Raw genomic sequence first — 15,671 nt, 5'->3', positions numbered from 1 at the left:
ATCAGAGATGGGGAATCAGAGGCGGGGAATCAGAGGCAGGAAATCAGACACGGGGATTCAGAGGCTGGGAATCAGACGGGGGGAATCAAAGGCGGGGAATCAGAGCTGGTGAATCAGAGGCAGGGAATCAGAGTTGGGGATTCAGAGGCGGGCAATCAGATATGTGGAAACAGAGGAGGGGAATCAGAGGCGGGCAAACAGAGGCGGGGAATTAGATATGGGGAATCAGATATGGGGAAACAGCGGTGAATCAGAGGCGGGGAAACAGAGGCGGGGAATCAGACATGGGGAATCAGATGCAGGTAATCAGAGGTGGGGAATCAGAGCTGGGGAATCAGAGGCGGGGAATCAGAGTTGGGGCATCAGAGGTGGGAAATTAGATATGGGGAAACAGAGGCGGGGAATCAGAGGCGGGGAAACAGAGGCGGGGATTCAGATATGGGGAATCAGAGGTGGGGAATCAGAGGCAGGGAATCAGATGTGCGGAATCAGAGATGGGGAATCAGAGGCAGGGAATCAGAATCAGAAGCGGGGAATTAGAGGCCGGGAATCAGAGGCCGGGAATCGGATGCTGGGAATAAGAGGCCGGGAATCAGAGGTGGTGAATCAGAGTCCGGGAATCAGAGATGGGGATTCAGAGGCGGGGAATGAGATATGGAGAATCAGAGGCGGGGAATCAGAGGCGGGGAAACAGAGGTGTGGAATCAGATATGGGGAATCAGAGGTGGCGAATCAAAGGCGGTGATTTAGAGATTGGGAATCAGAGGCGGGGAATCAGAGGCAGGGAATCAGATGCGGGGAATCAGAGGCGGGGAATCAGAGCTGGCGAATCAGAGGCGGGGAATCAGAGGTGGGCAATCAGAGCCGGGGAATCAGATATGGGGAATCAGAGGCGGGGAATCAGAGGTGGGGAATCATAGGCAGGGAATCGGATGTGCGGATTCAGAGATGGGGAATCAGAGGCCGGGAATCAGAGGTGGTGAACCAGAGATGGGGAATCAGAGGCGGTGAATCAGAGGCGGGGAAACAGAGGCGGGGAATCAGATATGGGGAATCAGAGGTGGGGCATCAGAGGTTGTGAATCACAGATGGGGAATCAGAGGCGGGGAATCAGAGGCAGGGAATCAGACGCGAGGAGTCAGAGGCGGGGATTCAGAGCTGGGGAATCAGAGGCGGGGAATCAGAGTTGGGGAATCAGAGGCGGGGAATCAGATATGGGGAATCAGAGGCAGGGAATCAGAGGCAGGAAAACAGAGGCGGGGAATCAGATATGGGGAATCAGAGGTGGGGAATCAGGGGCAGGGAATCAGTGGCAGGGAATCAGACGCGGGGAATCAGAGTCGGGGAATCAGAGGCAGGGAATCAGACACGGGGAATCAGAGGCGGGAAATCAGAGCTGGGGAATCAGAGGCGGGGAATCAGAGTTGGGGAATCAGAGGCGGCGAAGCAGATATGGGGAAATAGAGGCGGGGAATCAGATATGGGGAATCAGAGGTGGGGAATCAGGGGCGGGAAATCAGTGGCAGGGAATCAGAGGCGGGGAATCAGAGGCGGGGAATCAGAGGCAGGGAATCAGACACGGGGAATCAGAGGTGGGGAATCAGAGATGGGGAATCAGAGGCGGGGAATCAGAGGCAGGGAATCAGACGCGGGGAATCAGAGGCAGGGAATCAGAGCTGGGGAATCAGAGGCAGGGAATCAGAGGCAGGGAATCAGACGCGGGGTATCAGAGGCGGGGAATCAGAGCTGGGGAATCAGAGGTGGGGAATCAGAGTCGGGGAATCAGAGGCAGGGAATCGGATGTGCGGAATCAGAAATGGGGAATCAGAGGTGGGGAATCAGAGGCGGTGAATCAGAGATGGGGAATCAGAGGCGGGGAATCTGAGGCAGGAAATCAGACACGGGGATTCAGAGGCTGGGAATCAGACAGGGGGAATCAAAGGCGGGGAATCAGAGCTGGTGAATCAGAGGCAGGGAATCAGAGTTGGGGATTCAGAGGCTGGGAATAAGATATGGGGAAACAGAGGCGGGGAATCAGACGCGGGCAAACAGAGGCGGGGAATTAGATATGGGGAATCAGAGGTGGGGAATCAGAGGTGGTGAATCAGAGATGGGGAATCACAGGCGGGGAATCAGAGGCAGGGAATAGAACGCGGGGAATCAGAGGCAGGGAATCAGAGCTGGGGAATCAGAGGCGGGGAATCAGATATGGGGAAACAGAGGCGGGGAATCAGAGGCGGGGAAACAGAGGCGGGGAATCAGACATGGGGAATCGGATGCGGGGAATCAGAGGCGGGGAATAAGAGCTGGGGAATCAGAGGCTGGGAATTAGAGTTGGGGCATCAGAGGTGGGGAATTAGATATGGGGAAACAGAGGCGGGGAATCAGAGGCGAGGAAACAGAGGCGGGGAATCAGATGTGCGGAATCAGAGATGGGGAATCAGAGGCAGGGAATCAGATGTGCGGAATCAGAGATGGGGAATCAGAGGCAGGGTATCAGAATCAGAAGCGGGGAATCAGAGGCCGGGAATCAGAGGCCGGGAATCAGATGCTGGGAATAAGAGGCCGGGAATCAGAGGTGGGGAATCAGAGTCCGGGAATCAGAGATGGGGATTCAGAGGCGGGGAATGAGATATGGAGAATCAGAGGCGGGGAATCAGAGGCGGGGAAACAGAGGTGGGGATTCAGATATGGGGAATCAGATATGGGGAATCAGAGGCAGGGAATCAGATATGGGGAATCAGAGGCTGGGAATCAGAGGGGGGGAAACAGAGGCGGGGAATAAGATATGGGGAATCAGAGGTGGGGAATCAGGGGCGGGGAATCAGTTGCAGGGAATCAGAGGCGGGGAATCAGAGGCGGGGAATCAGAGGCAGGGAATCAGACACGGGGAATCAGAGGTGGGGAATCAGAGATGGGGAATCAGAGGCGGGGAATCAGAGGCAGGGAATCAGACGCGGGGAATCAGAGGCGGGGAATAAGAGCTGGGGAATCAGAGGTGGGGAATCAGAGTCGTGGAATCAGTGGCAGGGAATCGGATGTGCGGAATCAGAAATGGGGAGTCAGAGGAGGGGAATCAGAGGCGGTGAATCAGAGGCGGTGAATCAGAGATGGGGAATCAGAGGCTGGGAATCAGAGGCAGGAAATCAGACACGGGGATTCAGAGGCTGGGAATCAGACGGGGGGAATCAAAGGCGGGGAATCAGAGCTGGTGAATCAGAGGCAGGGAATCAGAGTTGGGGATTCAGAGGCGGGCAATCAGATATGTGGAAACAGAGGAGGGGAATCAGAGGCGGGCAAACAGAGGCGGGGAATTAGATATGGGGAATCAGAGGTGGGGAATCAGAGGTGGTGAATCAGAGATGGGGAATCACAGGCGGGGAATCAGAGGCAGGGAATGGAATGCGGGGAATCAGAGGCAGGGAATCAGAGCTGGGGAATCAGAGGCGGGGAATCAGATATGGGGAAACAGCGGTGAATCAGAGGCGGGGAAACAGAGGCGGGGAATCAGACATGGGGAATCGGATGCAGGGAATCAGAGGTGGGGAATCAGAGCTGGGGAATCAGAGGCGGGGAATCAGAGTTGGGGCATCAGAGGTGGGGAATTAGATATGGGGAAACAGAGGCGGGGAATCAGAGGCGGGGAAACAAAGGCGGGGAATCAGATATGGGGAATCAGAGGTGGGGACTCAGAGGCAGGGAATCAGATGTGCAGAATCAGAGATGGGGAATCAGAGGCAGGGAATCAGAATCAGAAGCGGGGAATCAGAGGCTGGGAATCGGAGGCCGGGAATCAAATGCTTGGAATAAGAGGCCGGGAATCAGAGGTGCGGAATCAGAGTCCGGGAATCAGAGATGAGGATTCAGAGGCGGGGAATGAGATATGGAGAATCAGAGGCGGGGAATCAGAGGCGGGGAAACAGAGGTGTGGAATCAGATATGGGGAATCAGAGGTGGCGAATCAAAGGCGGTGATTTAGAGATGGGGAATCAGAGGCGGGGAATCAGAGGCAGGGAATCAGATGCGGGGAATCAGAGGCGGGGAATCAGAGCTGGCGAATCAGAGGCGGGGAATCAGAGGTGGGCAATCAGAGCCGGGGAATCAGATATGGGGAATCAGAGGCGGGGAATCAGAGGCGGGGAAACAGAGGCGGGGAATCAGATATGGGGAATCAGAGGTGGGGAATCAGAGGTTGTAAATCAGAGATGGGGAATCAAGGCGGGGAATCAGAGGCAGGGAATCAGACGCGGGGAATCAGAGGCGGGGATTCAGAGCTGGGGAATCAGAGGCGGGGAATCAGAGTTGGGGAATCAGAGGCAGGGAATCAGATATCGGGAACCAGAGGCGGGGAATCAGAGGCGGGGAAACAGAGGCGGGGAATCAGATATGGGGAATCAGAAGTGGGGAATCAGGGGCAGGGAATCAGTGGCAGGGAATCAGAGGCGGGGAATCAGAGGTGGGGAATCAGAGGCAGGGAATCAGACACGGGGAATCAGAGGCGGGGAATCAGAGATGGGGAATCAGAGGTGGGGAATCAGAGGCAGGGAATCGGACGCCGGGAATCAGAGGCGGGGAATCAGAGCTGGGGAATCAGAGGCGGGGAATCAGAGTTGGGGAATCAGAGGCGGGGAATCAGATATGGGGAAATAGAGGCGGGGAATCAGATATGGGGAATGAGAGGTGTGGAATCAGAGGTTGGGAATCAGAGGCCGGGAATCAGAGATGGGGATTCAGAGGCGGGGAATGAGATATGGAGAATCAGAGGCGGGGAATCAGAGGCGGGGAAACAGAGGTGGGGAATCAGATATGGGGAATCAGAGGTGGCGAATCAAAGGCGGTGAATCAGAGATGGGGAAACAGAGGCGGGGAATCAGAGGCGTGGAAACAGAGGTGGGGAATCACATATGGGGAATCAGAGGCGGGGAAACAGAGACAGGGAATCAGATATGGGGAATCAGAGGCGGGGAATCAGAGGTGGGGAATCATAGGCAGGGAATCGGATGTGCGGATTCAGAGATGGGGAATAAGAGGCCGGGAATCAGAGGTGGTGAACCAGAGATGGGGAATCAGAGGCGGTGAATCAGAGGCAGGGAATCAGACGCGGGGAATCAGAGGTGGGCAATCAGAGGCGGGGAATCAGATATGGGGAATCAGAGGCGGGGAATCAGAGGCGGGGAAACAGAGGCGGGGAATCAGATATGGGGAATCAGAGGTGGGGCATCAGAGGTTGTGAATCACAGATGGGGAATCAGAGGCGGGGAATCAGAGGCAGGGAATCAGACGCGAGGAGTCAGAGGTGGGGATTCAGAGCTGGGGAATCAGAGGCGGGGAATCAGAGTTGGGGAATCAGAGGCGGGGAATCAGATATGGGGAATCAGAGGCAGGGAATCAGAGGCAGGAAAACAGAGGCGGGGAATCAGATATGGGGAATCAGAGGTGGGGAATCAGGGGCAGGGAATCAGTGGCAGGGAATCAGGCGCGGGGAATCAGAGTCGGGGAATCAGAGGCAGGGAATCAGACACGGGGAATCAGAGGCGGGGAATCAGAGATGGGGAATCAGAGGTGGGGAATCAGAGGCAGGGAATCGGATGCCGGGAATCAGAGGCGGGAAATCAGAGCTGGGGAATCAGAGGCGGGGAATCAGAGTTGGGGAATCAGAGGCGGCGAAGCAGATATGGGGAAATAGAGGCGGGGAATCAGATATGGGGAATCAGAGGTGGGGAATCAGGGGCGGGGAATCAGTGGCAGGGAATCAGAGGCGGGGAATCAGACACGGGGAATCAGAGGTGGGGAATCAGAGATGGGGAATCAGAGGCGGGGAATCAGAGGCAGGGAATCAGACGCGGGGAATCAGAGGCGGGGAATCAGAGCTGGGGAATCAGAGGCGGGGAATCAGAGGCAGGGAATCAGACGCGGGGAATCAGAGGCGGGGAATCAGAGCTGGGGAATCAGAGGTGGGGAATCAGAGTCGGGGAATCAGAGGCAGGGAATCGGATGTGCGGAATCAGAAATGGGGAATCAGAGGTGGGGAATCAGAGGCGGTGAATCAGAGATGGGGAATCAGAGGCGGGGAATCTGAGGCAGGAAATCAGACACGGGGATTCAGAGGCTGGGAATCAGACGGGGGGAATCAAAGGCGGGGAATCAGAGCTGGTGAATCAGAGGCAGGGAATCAGAGTTGGGGATTCAGAGGCGGGGAATAAGATATGGGGAAACAGAGGCGGGGAATCAGACGCGGGCAAACAGAGGCGGGGAATTAGATATGGGGAATCAGAGGTGGGGAATCAGAGGTGGTGAATCAGAGATGGGGAATCACAGGCGGGGAATCAGAGGCAGGGAATAGAACGCGGGGAATCAGAGGCAGGGTATCAGAGCTGGGGAATCAGAGGCGGGGAATCAGATATGGGGAAACAGAGGCGGGGAATCAGAGGCGGGGAAACAGAGGCGGGGAATCAGACATGGGGAATCGGATGCGGGGAATCAGAGGCGGGGAATCAGAGCTGGGGAATCAGAGGCGGGGAATCAGAGTTGGGGCATCAGAGGTGGGGAATTAGATATGGGGAAACAGAGGCGGGGAATCAGAGGCGGGGAAACAGAGGCGGGGAATCAGATGTGCGGAATCAGAGATTGGGAATCAGAGGCAGGGAATCAGAGTTGGGGAATCAGAGGCGGGGAATCAGATATGGGGAATCAGAGACAGGGAATCAGAGGCAGGAAAACAGAGGCGGGGAATCAGATATGGGGAATCAGAGGTGGGCAATCAGGGGCAGGGAATCAGTGGCAGGAAATCAGGCGCGGGGAATCAGAGTCGGGGAATCAGAGGCAGGGAATCAGACACGGGGAATCAGAGGCGGGGAATCAGAGATGGGGAATCAGAGGTGGGGAATCAGAGGCAGGGAATCGGATGCTGGGAATCAGAGGCGGGAAATCAGAGCTGGGGAATCAGAGGCGGGGAATCAGAGTTGGGGAATCAGAGGCGGCGAAGCAGATATGGGATAATAGAGGCGGGGAATCAGATATGGGGAATCAGAGGTGGGGAATCAGGGGCGGGGAATCAGTGGCAGGGAATCAGAGGCGGGTAATCAGAGGCGGGGAATCAGAGGCAGGGAATCAGAAACGGGGAATCAGAGGTGGGGAATCAGAGATGGGGAATCAGAGGCGGGGAATCAGAGGCAGGGAATCAGACGCGGGGAATCAGAGGCGGGGAATCGGAGCTGGGGAATCAGAGGCGGGGAATCAGAGGCAGGGAATCAGACGCGGGGAATCAGAGGCGGGGAATCAGAGCTGGGGAATCAGAGGTGGGGAATCAGAGTCGGGGAATCAGAGGCAGGGAATCGGATGTGCGGAATCAGAAATGGGGAATCAGAGGTGGGGAATCAGAGGCGGTGAATCAGAGATGGGGAATCAAAGGCGGGGAATCTGAGGCAGGAAATCAGACACGGGGATTCAGAGGCTGGGAATCAGACGGGGGGAATCAAAGGCGGGGAATCAGAGCTGGTGAATCAGAGGCAGGGAATCAGAGTTGGGGATTCAGAGGCGGGGAATAAGATATGGGGAAACAGAGGCGGGGAATCAGACGCGGGCAAACAGAGGCGGGGAATTAGATATGGGGAATCAGAGGTGGGGAATCAGAGGTGGTGAATCAGAGATGGGGAATCACAGGCGGGGAATCAGAGGCAGGGAATAGAACGCGGGGAATCAGAGGCAGGGAATCAGAGCTGGGGAATCAGAGGCGGGGAATCAGATATGGGGAAACAGAGGCGGGGAATCAGAGGCGGGGAAACAGAGGCGGGGAATCAGACATGGGGAATCGGATGCGGGGAATCAGAGGCGGGGAATCAGAGCTGGGGAATCAGAGGCGGGGAATCAGAGTTGGGGCATCAGAGGTGGGGAATTAGATATGGGGAAACAGAGGCGGGGAATCAGAGGCGGGGAATCAGATATGGGGAATCAGAGGTGGCGAATCAAAGGCGGTGATTTAGAGATGGGGAATCAGAGGCGGGGAATCAGAGGCAGGGAATCAGATGCGGGGAATCAGAGGCGGGGAATCAGAGCTGGCGAATCAGAGGCGGGGAATCAGAGGTGGGCAATCAGAGCCGGGGAATCAGATATGGGGAATCAGAGGCGGGGAATCAGAGGCGGGGAAACAGAGGCGGGGAATCAGATATGGGGAATCAGAGGTGGGAAATCAGAGGTTGTAAATCAGAGATGGGGAATCAAGGCGGGGAATCAGAAGCAGGGAATCAGACGCGGGGAATCAGAGGCGGGGATTCAGAGCTGGGGAATCAGAGGCGGGGAATCAGAGTTGGGGAATCAGAGGCAGGGAATCAGATATGGGGAACCAGAGGCGGGGAATCAGAGGCGGGGAAACAGAGGCGGGGAATCAGATATGGGGAATCAGAAGTGGGGAATCAGGGGCAGGGAATCAGTGGCAGGGAATCAGAGGCGGGGAATCAGAGGCGGGGAATCAGAGGCAGGGAATCAGACACGGGGAATCAGAGGCGGGGAATCAGAGATGGGGAATCAGAGGTGGGGAATCAGAGGCAGGGAATCGGACGCCGGGAATCAGAGGCGGGGAATCAGAGCTGGGGAATCAGAGGCGGGGAATCAGAGTTGGGGAATCAGAGGCGGGGAATCAGATATGGGGAAATAGAGGCGGGGAATCAGATATGGGGAATGAGAGGTGTGGAATCAGAGGTTGGGAATCAGAGGCCGGGAATCAGAGATGGGGATTCAGAGGCGGGGAATGAGATATGGAGAATCAGAGGCGGGGAATCAGAGGCGGGGAAACAGAGGTGGGGAATCAGATATGGGGAATCAGAGGTGGCGAATCAAAGGCGGTGAATCAGAGATGGGGAAACAGAGGCGGGGAATCAGAGGCGTGGAAACAGAGGTGGGGAATCACATATGGGGAATCAGAGGCGGGGAAACAGAGACAGGGAATCAGATATGGGGAATCAGAGGCGGGGAATCAGAGGTGGGGAATCATAGGCAGGGAATCGGATGTGCGGATTCAGAGATGGGGAATCAGAGGCCGGGAATCAGAGGTGGTGAACCAGAGATGGGGAATCAGAGGCGGTGAATCAGAGGCAGGGTATCAGATGCGGGGAATCAGAGGTGGGCAATCAGAGGCGGGGAATCAGATATGGGGAATCAGAGGCGGGGAATCAGAGGCGGGGAAACAGAGGCGGGGAATCAGATATGGGGAATCAGAGGTGGGGCATCAGAGGTTGTGAATCACAGATGGGGAATCAGAGGCGGGGAATCAGAGGCAGGGAATCAGACGCGAGGAGTCAGAGGCGGGGATTCAGAGCTGGGGAATCAGAGGCGGGGAATCAGAGTTGGGGAATCAGAGGCGGGGAATCAGATATGGGGAATCAGAGGCAGGGAATCAGAGGCAGGAAATCAGAGGCGGGGAATCAGATATGGGGAATCAGAGGTGGGGAATCAGGGGCAGGGAATCAGTGGCAGGGAATCAGGCGCGGGGAATCAGAGTCGGGGAATCAGAGGCAGGGAATCAGACACGGGGAATCAGAGGCGGGGAATCAGAGATGGGGAATCAGAGGTGGGGAATCAGAGGCAGGGAATCGGATGCCGGGAATCAGAGGCGGGAAATCAGAGCTGGGGAATCAGAGGCGGGGAATCAGAGTTGGGGAATCAGAGGCGGCGAAGCAGATATGGGGAAATAGAGGCGGGGAATCAGATATGGGGAATCAGAGGTGGGGAATCAGGGGCGGGGAATCAGTGGCAGGGAATCAGAGGCGGGGAATCAGAGGCGGGGAATCAGAGGCAGGGAATCAGACACGGGGAATCAGAGGTGGGGAATCAGAGATGGGGAATCAGAGGCGGGGAATCAGAGGCAGGGAATCAGACGCGGGGAATCAGAGGCGGGGAATCAGAGCTGGGGAATCAGAGGCGGGGAATCAGAGGCAGGGAATCAGACGCGGGGAATCAGAGGCGGGGAATCAGAGCTGGGGAATCAGAGGTGGGGAATCAGAGTCGGGAAATCAGAGGCAGGGAATCGGATGTGCGGAATCAGAAATGGGGAATCAGAGGTGGGGAATCAGAGGCGGTGAATCAGAGATGGGGAATCAGAGGCGGGGAATCTGAGGCAGGAAATCAGACACGGGGATTCAGAGGCTGGGAATCAGACGGGGGGAATCAAAGGCGGGGAATCAGAGCTGGTGAATCAGAGGCAGGGAATCAGAGTTGGGGATTCAGAGGCGGGGAATAAGATATGGGGAAACAGAGGCGGGGAATCAGACGCGGGCAAACAGAGGCGGGGAATTAGATATGGGGAATCAGAGGTGGGGAATCAGAGGTGGTGAATCAGAGATGGGGAATCACAGGCGGGGAATCAGAGGCAGGGAATAGAACGCGGGGAATCAGAGGCAGGGAATCAGAGCTGGGGAATCAGAGGCGGGGAATCAGATATGGGGAAACAGAGGCGGGGAATCAGAGGCGGGGAAACAGAGGCGGGGAATCAGACATGGGAAATCGGATGCGGGGAATCAGAGGCGGGGAATCAGAGCTGGGGAATCAGAGGCGGGGAATCAGAGTTGGGGCATCAGAGGTGGGGAATTAGATATGGGGAAACAGAGGCGGGGAATCAGAGGCGGGGAAACAGAGGCGGGGAATCAGATGTGCGGAATCAGAGATGGGGAATCAGAGGCAGGGAATCAGAGTTGGGGAATCAGAGGCGGGGAATCATATATGGGGAATCAGAGGCAGGGAATCAGAGGCAGGAAAACAGAGGCGGGGAATCAGATATGGGGAATCAGAGGTGGGGAATCAGGGGCAGGGAATCAGTGGCAGGGAATCAGGCGCGGGGAATCAGAGTCGGGGAATCAGAGGCAGGGAATCAGACACGGGGAATCAGAGGCGGGGAATCAGAGATGGGGAATCAGAGGTGGGGAATCAGAGGCAGGGAATCGGATGCCGGGAATCAGAGGCGGGAAATCAGAGCTGGGGAATCAGAGGCGGGGAATCAGAGTTGGGGAATCAGAGGCGGCGAAGCAGATATGGGGAAATAGAGGCGGGGAATCAGATATGGGGAATCAGAGGTGGGGAATCAGGGGCGGGGAATCAGTGGCAGGGAATCAGAGGCGGGGAATCAGAGGCGGGGAATCAGAGGCAGGGAATCAGACACGGGGAATCAGAGGTGGGGAATCAGAGATGGGGAATCAGAGGCGGGGAATCAGAGGCAGGGAATCAGACGCGGGGAATCAGAGGCGGGGAATCAGAGCTGGGGAATCAGAGGCGGGGAATCAGAGGCAGGGAATCAGACGCGGGGAATCAGAGGCGGGGAATCAGAGCTGGGGAATCAGAGGTGGGGAATCAGAGTCGGGGAATCAGAGGCAGGGAATCGGATGTGCGGAATCAGAAAAGGGGAATCAGAGGTGGGGAATCAGAGGCGGTGAATCACAGATGGGGAATCAGAGGCGGGGAATCTGAGGCAGGAAATCAGACACGGGGATTCAGAGGCTGGGAATCAGACGGGGGGAATCAAAGGCGGGGAATCAGAGCTGGTGAATCAGAGGCAGGGAATCAGAGTTGGGGATTCAGAGGCGGGGAATAAGATATGGGGAAACAGAGGCGGGGAATCAGACGCGGGCAAACAGAGGCGGGGAATTAGATATGGGGAATCAGAGGTGGGGAATCAGAGGTGGTGAATCAGAGATGGGGAATCACAGGCGGGGAATCAGAGGCAGGGAATAGAACGCGGGGAATCAGAGGCAGGGAATCAGAGCTGGGGAATCAGAGGCGGGGAATCAGATATGGGGAAACAGAGGCGGGGAATCAGAGGCGGGGAAACAGAGGCGGGGAATCAGACATGGGGAATCGGATGCGGGGAATCAGAGGCGGGGAATCAGAGCTGGGGAATCAGAGGCGGGGAATCAGAGTTGGGGCATCAGAGGTGGGGAATTAGATATGGGGAAACAGAGGCGGGGAATCAGAGGCGGGGAAACAGAGGCGGGGAATCAGATGTGCGGAATCAGAGATGGGGAATCAGAGGCAGGTAATCAGATGTGCGGAATCAGAGATGGGGAATCAGAGGCAGGGTATCAGAATCAGAAGCGGGGAATCAGAGGCCGAGAATCAGAGGCCGGGAATCAGATGCTGGGAATAAGAGGCCGGGAATCAGAGTTGGGGATTCAGAGGCGGGGAATAAGATATGGGGAAACAGAGGCGGGGAATCAGACGCGGGCAAACAGAGGCGGGGAATTAGATATGGGGAATCAGAGGTGGGGAATCAGAGGTGGTGAATCAGAGATGGGGAATCACAGGCGGGGAATCAGAGGCAGGGAATAGAACGCGGGGAATCAGAGGCAGGGTATCAGAGCTGGGGAATCAGAGGCGGGGAATCAGATATGGGGAAACAGAGGCGGGGAATCAGAGGCGGGGAAACAGAGGCGGGGAATCAGACATGGGGAATCGGATGCGGGGAATCAGAGGCGGGGAATCAGAGCTGGGGAATCAGAGGCGGGGAATCAGAGTTGGGGCATCAGAGGTGGGGAATTAGATATGGGGAAACAGAGGCGGGGAATCAGAGGCGGGGAAACAGAGGCGGGGAATCAGATGTGCGGAATCAGAGATTGGGAATCAGAGGCAGGGAATCAGAGTTGGGGAATCAGAGGCGGGGAATCAGATATGGGGAATCAGAGACAGGGAATCAGAGGCAGGAAAACAGAGGCGGGGAATCAGATATGGGGAATCAGAGGTGGGCAATCAGGGGCAGGGAATCAGTGGCAGGAAATCAGGCGCGGGGAATCAGAGTCGGGGAATCAGAGGCAGGGAATCAGACACGGGGAATCAGAGGCGGGGAATCAGAGATGGGGAATCAGAGGTGGGGAATCAGAGGCAGGGAATCGGATGCTGGGAATCAGAGGCGGGAAATCAGAGCTGCGGAATCAGAGGCGGGGAATCAGAGTTGGGGAATCAGAGGCGGCGAAGCAGATATGGGATAATAGAGGCGGGGAATCAGATATGGGGAATCAGAGGTGGGGAATCAGGGGCGGGGAATCAGTGGCAGGGAATCAGAGGCGGGTAATCAGAGGCGGGGAATCAGAGGCAGGGAATCAGAAACGGGGAATCAGAGGTGGGGAATCAGAGATGGGGAATCAGAGGCGGGGAATCAGAGGCAGGGAATCAGACGCGGGGAATCAGAGGCGGGGAATCGGAGCTGGGGAATCAGAGGCGGGGAATCAGAGGCAGGGAATCAGACGCGGGGAATCAGAGGCGGGGAATCAGAGCTGGGGAATCAGAGGTGGGGAATCAGAGTCGGGGAATCAGAGGCAGGGAATCGGATGTGCGGAATCAGAAATGGGGAATCAGAGGTGGGGAATCAGAGGCGGTGAATCAGAGATGGGGAATCAAAGGCGGGGAATCTGAGGCAGGAAATCAGACACGGGGATTCAGAGGCTGGGAATCAGACGGGGGGAATCAAAGGCGGGGAATCAGAGCTGGTGAATCAGAGGCAGGGAATCAGAGTTGGGGATTCAGAGGCGGGGAATAAGATATGGGGAAACAGAGGCGGGGAATCAGACGCGGGCAAACAGAGGCGGGGAATTAGATATGGGGAATCAGAGGTGGGGAATCAGAGGTGGTGAATCAGAGATGGGGAATCACAGGCGGGGAATCAGAGGCAGGGAATAGAACGCGGGGAATCAGAGGCAGGGAATCAGAGCTGGGGAATCAGAGGCGGGGAATCAGATATGGGGAAACAGAGGCGGGGAATCAGAGGCGGGGAAACAGAGGCGGGGAATCAGACATGGGGAATCGGATGCGGGGAATCAGAGGCGGGGAATCAGAGCTGGGGAATCAGAGGCGGGGAATCAGAGTTGGGGCATCAGAGGTGGGGAATTAGATATGGGGAAACAGAGGCGGGGAATCAGAGGCGGGGAATCAGATATGGGGAATCAGAGGTGGCGAATCAAAGGCGGTGATTTAGAGATGGGGAATCAGAGGCGGGGAATCAGAGGCAGGGAATCAGATGCGGGGAATCAGAGGCGGGGAATCAGAGCTGGCGAATCAGAGGCGGGGAATCAGAGGTGGGCAATCAGAGCCGGGGAATCAGATATGGGGAATCAGAGGCGGGGAATCAGAGGCGGGGAAACAGAGGCGGGGAATCAGATATGGGGAATCAGAGGTGGGAAATCAGAGGTTGTAAATCAGAGATGGGGAATCAAGGCGGGGAATCAGAAGCAGGGAATCAGACGCGGGGAATCAGAGGCGGGGATTCAGAGCTGGGGAATCAGAGGCGGGGAATCAGAGTTGGGGAATCAGAGGCAGGGAATCAGATATGGGGAACCAGAGGCGGGGAATCAGAGGCGGGGAAACAGAGGCGGGGAATCAGATATGGGGAATCAGAAGTGGGGAATCAGGGGCAGGGATTCAGTGGCAGGGAATCAGAGGCGGGGAATCAGAGGCGGGGAATCAGAGGCAGGGAATCAGACACGGGGAATCAGAGGCGGGGAATCAGAGATGGGGAATCAGAGGTGGGGAATCAGAGGCAGGGAATCGGACGCCGGGAATCAGAGGCGGGGAATCAGAGCTGGGGAATCAGAGGCGGGGAATCAGAGTTGGGGAATCAGAGGCGGGGAATCAGATATGGGGAAATAGAGGCGGGGAATCAGATATGGGGAATGAGAGGTGTGGAATCAGAGGTTGGGAATCAGAGGCCGGGAATCAGAGATGGGGATTCAGAGGCGGGGAATGAGATATGGAGAATCAGAGGCGGGGAATCAGAGGCGGGGAAACAGAGGTGGGGAATCAGATATGGGGAATCAGAGGTGGCGAATCAAAGGCGGTGAATCAGAGATGGGGAAACAGAGGCGGGGAATCAGAGGCGTGGAAACAGAGGTGGGGAATCACATATGGGGAATCAGAGGCGGGGAAACAGAGACAGGGAATCAGATATGGGGAATCAGAGGCGGGGAATCAGAGGTGGGGAATCATAGGCAGGGAATCGGATGTGCGGATTCAGAGATGGGGAATCAGAGGCCGGGAATCAGAGGTGGTGAACCAGAGATGGGGAATCAGAGGCGGTGAATCAGAGGCAGGGAATCAGACGCGGGGAATCAGAGGTGGGCAATCAGAGGCGGGGAATCAGATATGGGGAATCAGAGGCGGGGAATCAGAGGCGGGGAAACAGAGGCGGGGAATCAGATATGGGGAATCAGAGGTGGGGCATCAGAGGTTGTGAATCACAGATGGGGAATCAGAGGCGGGGAATCAGAGGCAGGGAATCAGACGCGAGGAGTCAGAGGCGGGGATTCAGAGCTGGGGAATCAGAGGCGGGGAATCAGAGTTGGGGAATCAGAGGCGGGGAATCAGATATGGGGAATCAGAGGCAGGGAATCAGAGGCAGGAAATCAGAGGCGGGGAATCAGATATGGGGAATCAGAGGTGGGGAATCAGGGGCAGGGAATCAGTGGCAGGGAATCAGGCGCGGGGAATCAGAGTCGGGGAATCAGAGGCAGGGAATCAGACACGGGGAATCAGAGGCGGGGAATCAGAGATGGGGAATCAGAGGTGGGGAATCAGAGGCAGGGAATCGGATGCCGGGAATCAGAGGCGGGAAATCAGAGCTGGGGAATCAGAGGCGGGGAATCAGAGTTGGGGAATCAGAGGCGGCGAAGCAGATATGGGGAAATAGAGGCGGGGAATCA

The sequence above is a fragment of the Narcine bancroftii genome, chromosome 4 (genome assembly GCF_036971445.1).
Source record: "Narcine bancroftii isolate sNarBan1 chromosome 4, sNarBan1.hap1, whole genome shotgun sequence".
Classification (NCBI taxonomy): domain Eukaryota; kingdom Metazoa; phylum Chordata; class Chondrichthyes; order Torpediniformes; family Narcinidae; genus Narcine; species Narcine bancroftii.
Note: the sequence above shows the minus strand (reverse complement) of the source record.